At 41.4% G+C, this 11,457-nt stretch overlaps 1 pseudogene; it reads right to left on the bottom strand.

Moving 5' to 3' along the window:
• LOC111978872 (voltage-gated potassium channel subunit beta-1-like) overlaps positions 1-11,030 on the bottom strand; it is an 88,223-nt pseudogene extending 77,193 nt beyond the window's left edge.
• Positions 11,031-11,457: the final 427 nt, after the last annotated feature.

The raw sequence follows: 11,457 nt of genomic DNA, 5'->3' as shown, positions 1-11,457 counted from the left end.
ACCACCACCTTGCCTGTTTGCCTGTTTGCTCCATTTACTGAGACTTGGCTGGATGACAGAGTCCCGGACAGGGAAGTGGAGCCGGCCGGCTTCACTCTGGTCAGAGCGGACCGTGATCTGACAATCACAGGGAAACATCACAGCGGGGGCGTCTGCCTGCTTGTCAGGGACCAGTGGTGTAAATCGATCCTGGTAAGAAAGAGCCTCTGTACCCCCGACATTGAATTACTGTCTGTGTCACTGCGACCCTACTATCTGCCGTGTGAGTTCCCCCTATTGTTTGTTACCGTTGTGTACATTCAACCGAAAGCTAATATAACAAAGGCATCAGAGATGATTTATAATCTGTCACAGAAACTGGAATCCATCCCCCCGACGCACCCACATTTATTTTAGGAGATTTTAACAACTGTACTTTGCACAAAGTCCTGCGCACATACCACCAGTATGTGAAATGTCACACTAGGAAAAATAAGACTCTTGATTTGTGCTATGGGACAATACCAAATGCGTTCTCTGCCACACCAGACCTCCCCTGGGGACATCAGACCACAATGTTGTCTACCTCAGGCCAACCTACTGTCGCCTCCTGGAGACGGAGAAACCCACAGTTCTCTGATTAATGCCCTCCTTGCCTGGTCCGTGAGTTTTGGTGGGCGGCCCTCTCTTGGCAGGTTTGTTGTGGTGCCATATTCTTTCCATTTTTTAAAAATGGATTTAATGGTTCTCCGTGGGATGTTCAAAGTTTTGGATATTTTTTGATAACCCAACCCTGATCTGTACGTCTTCACAACTTTGTCCCTGACCTGTTTAGAGAGATCCTTGGTCTTCATGGTGCCGCTTGCTTGGTGGTGCCTCTTGCTTAGTGGTGTTGCAGACTCTGGGGCCGTTCGYAACAGGTGTATAAATACTGAGATCATGTGACACTTAGATTGCACACAGGTGGACTTTATTTTGTGGCTGTTGGACTTCCTGAGCCAATGGTCACAGRGGGTCAAAATAGGTCCCCAGTGTCGGACACACGCAACACCAACACAGGCTCTCCTCAGGGATGGGTTTTGTCCCCACTCCTGTACATCTTGTACACTATAGTTGTACTAGTTCCCATCCTGACAGACACCTCGTTATTAAGTTCGCTGATGACACTGCCTTGATCAGCCTGTTGCATGATGACGAGGGACACCATGGCCCGGTCCTAAATTACTTTGTAGAGTGGTGTGACGAATCACACTTGGTCCTCAATACCAACAAGACCAAAGAGATCTGCATAGACTTCAGGAAGCGTATCTCTGCAACATCTATCAGAGGTCAGAACATAGAGATTGTAGAGGAACACATACTGTATATGGGTGTCCTCTTGAACAATAAGCTTCAGTGGAGTAAATGTACAGACCTGATCTACAAAAAGAGTCAATAGAGACGTTCTCAAAAACCTGGGATATTTTAATGTAGACTGTACTATACTGACTCTGTATTACAAATCTTTCATTGAGAGTATTTKAACTTTTTGTATTGTTTGTTGGTTTGGCAATTCCACTGTCAGCCAGAGAAATATGCTGAGAAGGATTATCACCACAGCAAGCAAGGTACTTGGAGTCAAACAGACAGGCCTGGATGAGATCTTTAAGGTCAGGGCCCTCCGCATGGCTCACAAAATACATTTTAGACCCAAGCCACCCCCTGTACCCGGACTTTGAACTACTCCTCTGGGCACAGGTATAGGGCTCCCCTCTGCAGGAAAAACAGAACTAGACAATCATTTGTGCCAGGTGTGATATCCCTCCTAAATAGCTCGGACCAATGTTCCTATCGACCCAGTAAGGCCAGCAGGCTAGTCTCTTTTTATTGGCATGTAACTGTTATGCAAGTTGTATTGTCAATTTGTTTTGTTATTTAAACGCCACCTTAAACATGTACATGACACTGCAACAAAATTTCCGCATGGGGACAATGAAGTCAGTAAAGTAAAGTGACAGTGGCCTTGCTTATCCTCTTCTTCCTCCCCTCGAGAATAGTGACAGTTCCTCTAGTGAGAATATCGGTCCTCCATCTCCTCCTCTCCCAGAAAACCAAGTTGATGACTGCCAGAGACCCAGCAGCGCTCATGAGAGCGACCCCCTTTCTGTAACCACTGGTAAGCCTAAGAGTGATGAGACCGATAGCTCCGACAGCGTGGAGTCCGACTTCCAAAGTGTAATATAAATAGGCTACCAACTAAATACTGTAAGTGCCTTCAGAAAGTATTCACTTGACTTTTTTTCAAAATTTTGTTGTGTTACATCCTGAATTTAAAATGGATTCATTGAGATGTTGTGTCACTGATTGACACACAATGCCGCATAATGTCAAAGTGGAATATTATTTGTAGAAAATGTTCGAAATTAATAAAAATGTAAAGCTGAAATGTCTTGAGTATTCAACCCCTTCGTTATGGTAAGCCTAAATAATTTCAGGAGTATAAATGTCCTTAACATAATAAGTTGCATGGACTTTCAGCAGGACAATAACCTAAAACACAAGGCCAAATCTACACTGGTTGCTTACCATCTATGGCAAGACTTGAAAATGGCTGTCTRGCAATGATCAACAATCAACTTGACAGAGCTTGAAGAATGGGAAAATGGGAAAAGAATTTATAATCCACGTGTGCAAAGCTTTTAGAGACTTACCCAAAAAMACTCACAGCTGTAACCGCCTTCGACAAAGTATTGACTCAGGGGTGTWAATTGTTATGTAAATGAAATATTTCTGTGTTTTATTATTCAATAAATGTGCAAAWATTTCAAAAACATGTTTTCACTTTGTCATTATGGGGTAGTGTGTAGTTAGGTGAGAGAGAAAAACATACATTTAATCCATTATGAATTCAGGCTGTAACACAAATGTGGAATAAGTCAAGGGGTATGAATACTTTCTGAAGACACTGTAGGTATAGATAGGCTAGACTGCATTGTCTGCATAATGAAACAATCCCTAGCAAGCTATTGTTTTGACGGTGGACTGATTGTATTATTTGGCATTAAAAGACTGGTTTTACACAGCACAACTTTCTATACAAGCTGCGAGAGAGCCCAAATASAGCTAAAGTAGGCTAAAGGGCAGTTGTATATTCTAAAACAATCTATTGGTTACTGATTAGTATGCTGTTGCATCGAACATTCATTCTACAATCTGCAATTTTTGAATTTCCCCCTTTTAATTACTGAACAAGTAAATACTCTACATTATTGTCGCCAGCCAGCATTCTGAATAGCAGCATTGCGACACCGTAGGCCTATAGATTCGTGAAACATCAACYTTAGGCRTAYCATGAGGAAATGGCGACCAAATWAAAATAAACATGTATCCATTAAAGAAAGCAAAGATATAGGATACTACAAGCACTAGCATTCAGGTGTGAATCACAATAGACAAACATAGGCTCATTCTGTTCAGAGCAACCCAGGGAGTGACATCATGTCATCTTGCAASTGTACAAACATAGTGATCATCAACATTGAGACTGTATATYAGTTTTATGATAAGAAAATGTGAAGTGCACATTTGGASTCACAGGTGTTTGGCATGTTTGTATGACATCAAAGTGGAATTTATTAAAATCCTCAACGCCTCATTTTACAAAATACATTAGGTCCTCTTAATTTACAGCATTTCCCTCAKTCAGACAACAAAAAATGTGCTAAAGTTGTCCAACTAGTGGGAGGAATGGGACCAACTTCTTGAGCGTGCGATGCTCAAGTTCCGAACAGCATCCAAAACTCATACAGCGCATTGAAGTGCAGAGCCTCAGCTCCAATTTAAGCACTTATTAGTGCCCAAATCTGACATTTTCAATCCTTACACYGGTACAGGCAWGGCCTTATTTCTATTATAGCATATTGAAAATTCCAGAAAATGATGTCATGGCTTTAGAAGCTTCTGATAGGCTAATTGACATAATTTGTGCCAATTGGAGGTGTACCTGTATTTCATGTATTTCAATGCCTAACTTCAAACTCAGTGCCTCTTTGCTTGATGGGAAAAAATAAATAAATAAAGATTAATAAAAAATAAATTAATTCAAATTTAGAAAAACATTTGTAGACCTCCACAAGTCTGGTTCATCCTTGGGAGTAATTTCCAAGTGCCTGAAGGTACCACCTTCATCTGTACAAACAATAGTACAGAAGTATAAACACCATGGGACCATGCAGCCGTCATACCGCTCAGGAAGGAGACGCGTTCTGTCTCCTAGAGATGAATGTACTTTGATGTGAAAAGTGCAAATCAATCCCAGAACAACAGCAAAGGACCTTGTGAAGATGCTGGAGGAAACAGGTACAAAAGTATCTATATTCACAGTAAAACGAGTCCTATATCGACATAACCTGAAAGGCCTCTCAGCAAGGCAGAAGCCACTGCTCCAAAACCGCCATAAAAAAAGCCAGACTACGGTTTGCAACTGCACCTGGGGACAAAGATCGTACTTTTTGGAGAAATGTCCTCTGGTCTGATGAAACAAAAATAGAACTGTTTGGCCATAATGACCATCGTTATGTTTGGAGGGAAAAGAGGGATGCTTGCAAGCCGAAGAACACCATTCCAACCGTGAAGCACAGGGGTGGTAGCATCATGTTGTGGGGGTACTTTGCTGCAGGAGGGACTGGTGCACTGCACAAAATTGATGGCATCATGAGGGAGGAAAATTKTGTGGATATATTGAAGCAACATCTCAAGACATCAGTCAGGAAGTTAAAGCTTGGTCGCAAATGGGTCTTCCAAATGGACAATGACCCCAAGCATTCTTCCAAAGTTGTGGCAAAATGGCTTAAGGACAACAAAGTCAAGGTATTGGAGTGGCCATCACATAGCCCTGACCTCAATCCCATAGACAATTTGTGGGCAGAACTGAAAAAGCGTGTGCGAGCAAGGAGGCCTACAAACCTAATTCAGTTACACCAGCTCTGTCAGGAGGAATGGGCCAAAATTCACCCAACTTATTGTGGGAAGCTTGGGGAAGGCTACCCGAAACGTTTGACCCAAGTTAAACAATTTAAAGGCAATGCTACCAAATACTAATTGAGTGTATGTAAACTGGGAATGTGATGAAAGAAATAAAAGCTGAAATAAATKATTCTCTCTACTATTATTCTGACATTTCAKATTCTTAAAATAAAGTGGTGATCCTAACTGACCTGTAACAGAGAATTTTTACTAGGATTAAATGTCAGGAATTGTGAAAAACAGAGTTTAAATGTATTTGGCTAAGGTGGATGTAAACTTCCAACTTCAACTGTAGGAGAACAGGTCAAGAGACAAATTGGAGTYATCAAGACAGTGACACATTCAATAGTGCATTGCACACTCTTCCCTGCATCTAGCTTATCTGGGGTGRAATCATTAGTCCGAACTAAACTAAAACGAGAGTTTCTATTGGACAAATRCAGGTAGGCTSTCCCCATTTTATTCAGTTRGCTRCCATTTAAGAAACAATTTGCAACAGAATTGGCAGAATGAATACACCCTGATCACTTGCACACACAGTTAACTTTCAAAGCAGCCGCATACAGCATCATCACTTTGCTCGTTGTATAATTCCTTCTCTCATCTACACACTCTCCTCCTCACCTTCTCTTGTGGACTTCAGTGGACAACACAACAGCTGTCTGTGAGCAGGCGCAATAACCTCTCCAAGCCAAACCGTCATACCACAACCGCTAACAGCTACACAYCCTACATCGTTGTCACCATATTAATGTTATAGTCAACAAACTAGATCTAACGGAATAGTAAACCTACAATCCATGTGTACAATCACCCAGGACAGTGTATGGCAAGCAGTTTAGCAGTTACACTGGGGGGCCTAGGTGGCAATAAATTAATACAACCGAAAGCTTACCATGACTTGGAAAAGTTGCAGTGTTGGATAGCTTTAGCCAGCTAGCTAACATAAATAACATTCGTCTCTGTTTGAGTCAGGTTGTTGAGTAGGCTAAATTAGCTGCATTAGCTAAGTACATGAAAGGTAAAAAATGAAGAAAAAAATACAACAAAATATAGCTAGCTCTCTTTCTTTGTCTCTGCTGCTTCTCCTTCATTTTTGAAGAAATTAATTAATTCAATACTGTCCAACTATTGTTTTTCTCTTTCTTTGAGTCAACTACTCACCACATTTTATGCGCTGCTTTGCTAGCTAGCCGTTTTCAGTAGTAGATTTATTATCTGATTCTTTGATTGGATGGACAACATGTCAGTTTATACTGCAAGAGCTCTGGTAGGTTGGAGGATGTCTCCGGAAGTTGTCATAATTACTGTTTAAGTCTATGGAAAGGGGTGAGAACCATGAGCCTCCTAGGATTTGTGTTGAAGTTAATGTACCCAGAGGAGGAAGGAAAATAGCTGTCCTCCGGCTACACCATGGTGCTACCCTAGAGGGTGCTGTTGAGGGTACTGTAGACCTTCAATGCAAAACAGTGTGTTTAATCAGTTATTTGGTGACGTGAATATATTTAATATAGTTTAACCTAAAAGGGATAACCTTTTTAAAGGAAGTTGATGTATAGCATTTACTCATACTTCTTACTTTTACTCAGGTATGAGATTAAGTACTTTTTCCACCTCTGTACTTAAGTACATTTACAAACATATGTTTTTTAGTCATTTTCTATTGAGGTATCTCTACTTCTACTCAAGTATGACAATTGAGTACATTTTCCACCACTGCGATTTCCTCATCTTCATCKAATTCATTCACATTCAATTGCTGTAGTTGCCTCCATTGTAAAAACTGTCCCTTCTCTCTCCAACTGTTTCTGCTGTGATACAATGACCTCACACAGACATCTTACAGTAAATCTACAGATCATTAAGCCTCAACGAGTATTTCATCTAGAGCTATTATTACTCTTCCTCAAGTAATTATTATGAATTTAGTTATATACTGTATACTTACATCATACACATGTAGTATGCATCAAAAACTCTCCAAAGCTCTATATTTCATAAATTAATGCTTTACAAGTCATGAATAAGGTATCGTAACCACACTACACACATGCATTGGTGCTGAGGAAAGCAGGAATTGTCCTTTATATGGTTACTGTACATAATACACATAAACCTACACATCTCTTAAACACATTCTAAACAACTTGTACATTTAAACTAAAACATTCTAATTCCCTCATGAATGTATGAATGTCATCATCTATTGTTCATAAACCTGCAGGCAAATTTAACTGTAACTGACTGAGAGCAATTACCATTCCTCCACTAGGGGATGGCAATCAATAACAAAACAATTGAATGTCCTTGCACCTTGTACTGGGACCTCAAGTCACTGAGGAGTGGAGCTCGTGTCATCCACTTACGCCAATCCATAAACAGTCACCATATACAAGATTGCTCAGTAACTCAATCCTAAACACTATAACTCAACACTTAATGGTCAACACACTCTGTATGGAAAACTGTGCAGTTCATGACTGTATGACTCATTACGTAAGACTCTATAACCGCTTGAGTCCCACCGTCACTCCGGCCGGATTTTTTTTGCTTCTAAGCCTTCTTAAACACTGTGTGCTTGAGCTACAGACTTCTGTTTTTAGTATTGGATTTGTCTATTTCTTCTGCAACCGCTGATGCCAACCAGCGATTGACGGGGGGCTGAACTAGAGCAGTGTTTGTGAGAAGGGTGGATCTCAAACTGTTCTTCTCACAAAAACGTCTGAAAGTACAAATGGTTTGAGCTACAAACAATTCACAAGCCACGTAGAGTGCCTTCAGAAAGTATTCCAAATGTTGTTGCATTTTACAGCCTGAATTGAAKATGGATTACATTTAGATRTCGTGTCACTGGCCTACACAATGCCCCATAATGTCAGAGTTGTAACTAATTCATGACAAATGAAAAGATGAAATGTTTTGAGTCAATAAGTATTCGACCCCTTTGTTAAGGCAAGCCTAAATAAGTTCAGGAGTTTAAAAAAAATTAACAAATAAATACGTTGCAAGGACTCTGTGCACAATAATAGTGTTTAACATGATTCTTGAAGGACTACCTCATCTCTGTACCACACACATATCGATAATTGTAAGATCCCTCTGTCGAGAAGTGAATTTCAAACACAGATTCAACCACAAATACCAGGGAGGTTTTCCAATGCCTCGCAAAGAAGGGCCCCTATTGTTAGATGGGTAAAAAAAGCAGACTTTGAATATTCCTTTGAGCATGGTGAAGTTATTAAGTACACTTTGGATGGCGTATCAATATACCCAGTCATTACAAAGATACAGTTGTCCTTCCTAACTCAGTTGCTGGAGAGGAAGGAAACTGCTCAGGAATTTCAACATGAGGCCAATGATGACTTTAAAACAATTACAGAGTTTAATGGTTGTGATCGGAGAAAACTGAGGATGGATCAACAACATTGTACTTACTCTACAATACTAACCTAATTGACAGAGTGAAAAGAAGGAAGCCTGTACAGAATAAAAATATTCCAAAACATGCATACAGTTTGAAATAAGGCAATAAATGAATACTGCAAAAAATGTGGCAAAGCAATTAACTTTTGGTCCGGAATACAAAGTGTTATGTTTGGGACAAATCCAATACAACACATACCTGAGTACCACTCTCCATATTTTCAAGCATAGTGGTGGCTGCATAATGTTGTGGGTATACTTGTAATCGTTAAGGACTGGGGAGTTTTTCCAGGATAAAAAATAAACGTAARGGAGCACAGGCAAAATCCTAGAGGAAAACCTGGATCAGTCTGCTTTCCACCAGACACTGGGAGACGAACTCACCTTTCAGCAGGACAATAACCTTAAACACAAGGCCAAATCTACACTGGAGTTGCTTACCAAGAAGACAGTGAATGTTCCTGAGTGGCCGAGTTACAGTTTTGACTTAAATCTGCTTGAAAATCTATGGCAAGACCTGAAAATGGTTGTCTAGCAATGATCAACAACCAATTTGACGGAGCTTGAAGAATTTTTAAGAGAATAATGAACAAATGTTGCACAATCCAGGTGTGGAAAGCTCTTAGAGATTTACCCAGAAAGACTCACAGCTGTGATCGCTGCCACAGGTGCTTCTACAAAGTATTGACTCAGGCTTGTGAATAATTATGTAAATGAGATATTTCTGTATTTAATTTTCAATCAATTTGTGAACATTGCTAAAAACATGTTTCACTTTGTCATTATGGGGTATTGTGTGTAGATTGGTAAAATCGTTTTTCACATTTAATCCATTTTGAATTGAGGCTGTAACACAACACAATGTGGAATAAGTCAAGGGGTATGAATCATTTCTGAWGGCACTGTAAGAGTCGTTAGAAGGTAAGGACTTCTGTTCTTCTACATAGATCATAGGAAATCCCAGTGTCTATAATACTGTAATATGCTCACATAGTTGCTGTCACAAACTCAGGTGGATATTCATTTCCAATTTATGTACTTTTTTATCACGTTTTTTGCAACTGTTTGTCAAATTGTGTTGTGTTTTACTTGTAGCCCTGGTTGCCCTGAAAAGAAAATGGTGAAACACTTCAATGTGACACTTCTTGGTTCCATGTAGGTCTAATGCTTTATAACACATGAATGAATAAGCTACTACAACAATAAATCGTAAACACTATACGAAGACTCATTACTTAAGCACCAATAACTCATTGACTAAGCATGTATAACACATGAATAAGCGCTCATTACCACAATTACAACAGTAATTCATCTACGTACCGGTACTTCATGCCAGTGAGCTTGGCGGTGGACTCCTTAAGGTTGTGGTGGTAGCGGTTGGTAAAGGAGCCCAGGCTGCGGGCGATGAGGGCCACCGTACGGAAGCGTGCCCGCGCCTGGCTGGCCGTGTTGGCACTGGTGGCATTCTGCTTGCTGTGCCCTCCATTCCCCGGGGGCCTCAGCCCTCCTCTTCCTCCGTCCTGGTCCGAACATGCAAACGACACCTGCATGGTGGTGGCTGTACTGTCGGTGGTGGTGGTGGGCTACTGGGGCTGCTTGCCAGCCTTGCTCTAGTCTTCACTGGGTTGTATGTGTCTGTAGTGTCTTTGTCTCTCCTGAAGTGTTTTTTGTCTCCTTTAGTGGTCATGCACTTCACTGTTTTGTCGAAAATTCCCCTCTCATTCTACCTCTTTCTCTTCTGTTTGTTATACCTGGCTCTCAGCCCTTCTCTTTCTCTTCCCTCCTCTTCTCGGGCTAGTCTGTGTCACTGAGGAGGTTCTCCGGGAGCAGGGGACTGCAGTGGAGGGGTCTCCTTCACCCTCCAGCGTCGGCTAAACCCTCCAGTCAAGAACCAGGAGTGGGAGCGGACTGCACTGCATACAGAGCAACACACACAGCCACACACAGACTCGCTCACACACAGAATCTCTTACACACTCGCAACCAGATCTTAACAGACCAACACAAACACTCTCGCTCTCTCACACACAGACCAAAATCTTCAGTCTTCCAAATCTACACACTGCCACATGCGGAGAAAAACATTCTTACACCGAGCCAGATATCTACAGCGTTCGGAGATTAAAAGAATGAAGAGATTCTTGGATTGTCCTTCAACTTCGAGGAGAAGTGAGCTGTCCCGTGAGGAAAGCAGGAGTCCCACTAAGACTTGCATCCCACCAGGACCTCTGGTAGTGTAGAGAGCTGATGTGCAGGCTTTCTAGACAGGAAATCCCGCTTCTAAAAGTCCCCCGTGCCGAGAAGAGAGGGACAGCTTCCAATGCTTTGCTCAGAAGGAAAAGGTGCTCCGTTTGATACAGAGACCCCAGAATGATAGTGAGGAAGTGAAGAAGAGGAGGAGGAGGAGGAGGGAAAAGGACGAAGCATGATGCCTCTCTTCTGGAAGGAAAGGACAGGCGTACAATGAGAGGGGGAGTGAGGAGCCGAGAAGGAATGCATGGTGGTGAGTGTGAGAGTGAGCGAGGGAGTGATTGAAAGAGAGAGACAGGCTGCTGCCTCTAAATGACTGGCTGAAATGACCACAGTTTCCTCACTAGCGACACACAGAGAGAGGAGAACACAGTGTGGATGGAAGGGACAGAGCTGCAAAGCCAAGTTGTGGTGTGTGTGTGTGTGTGTGTGTGTGTGTGTGTGTGTGTGTGTGTGTGTGTGTGTGTGTGTGTGTGTGTGTCAAAGAGTGTTTGTTTATTGAGGTAGATGCTCAGTGGTATTATAAGCATAGCTGCATTAAGTATGGGTGCAGGGGGTGCTACAGCAACCCCTGGAGGTGAGATGGTAAAACTGCAGAAGAGGTATAAGAACTTGTGTTGTTGCAATTAAAAACTGTTATTATATTATTATATTATTATTTTTCCGTTGCGTTATTGATAAAAAATAATAATAATATTGGCTATACTATAGTGTAATACAGTATATAAAAATATAAATAAAATCTTCAAACTGTACAACCAGGCCTCGACAATGCACTACCGTGAGGTTGAACGTTTC

The sequence above is a fragment of the Salvelinus sp. IW2-2015 genome, linkage group LG19 (assembly GCF_002910315.2).
Source record: "Salvelinus sp. IW2-2015 linkage group LG19, ASM291031v2, whole genome shotgun sequence".
NCBI lineage: Eukaryota > Metazoa > Chordata > Actinopteri > Salmoniformes > Salmonidae > Salvelinus > Salvelinus sp. IW2-2015.
This window is presented reverse-complemented; position numbering and strand designations above follow the sequence as displayed.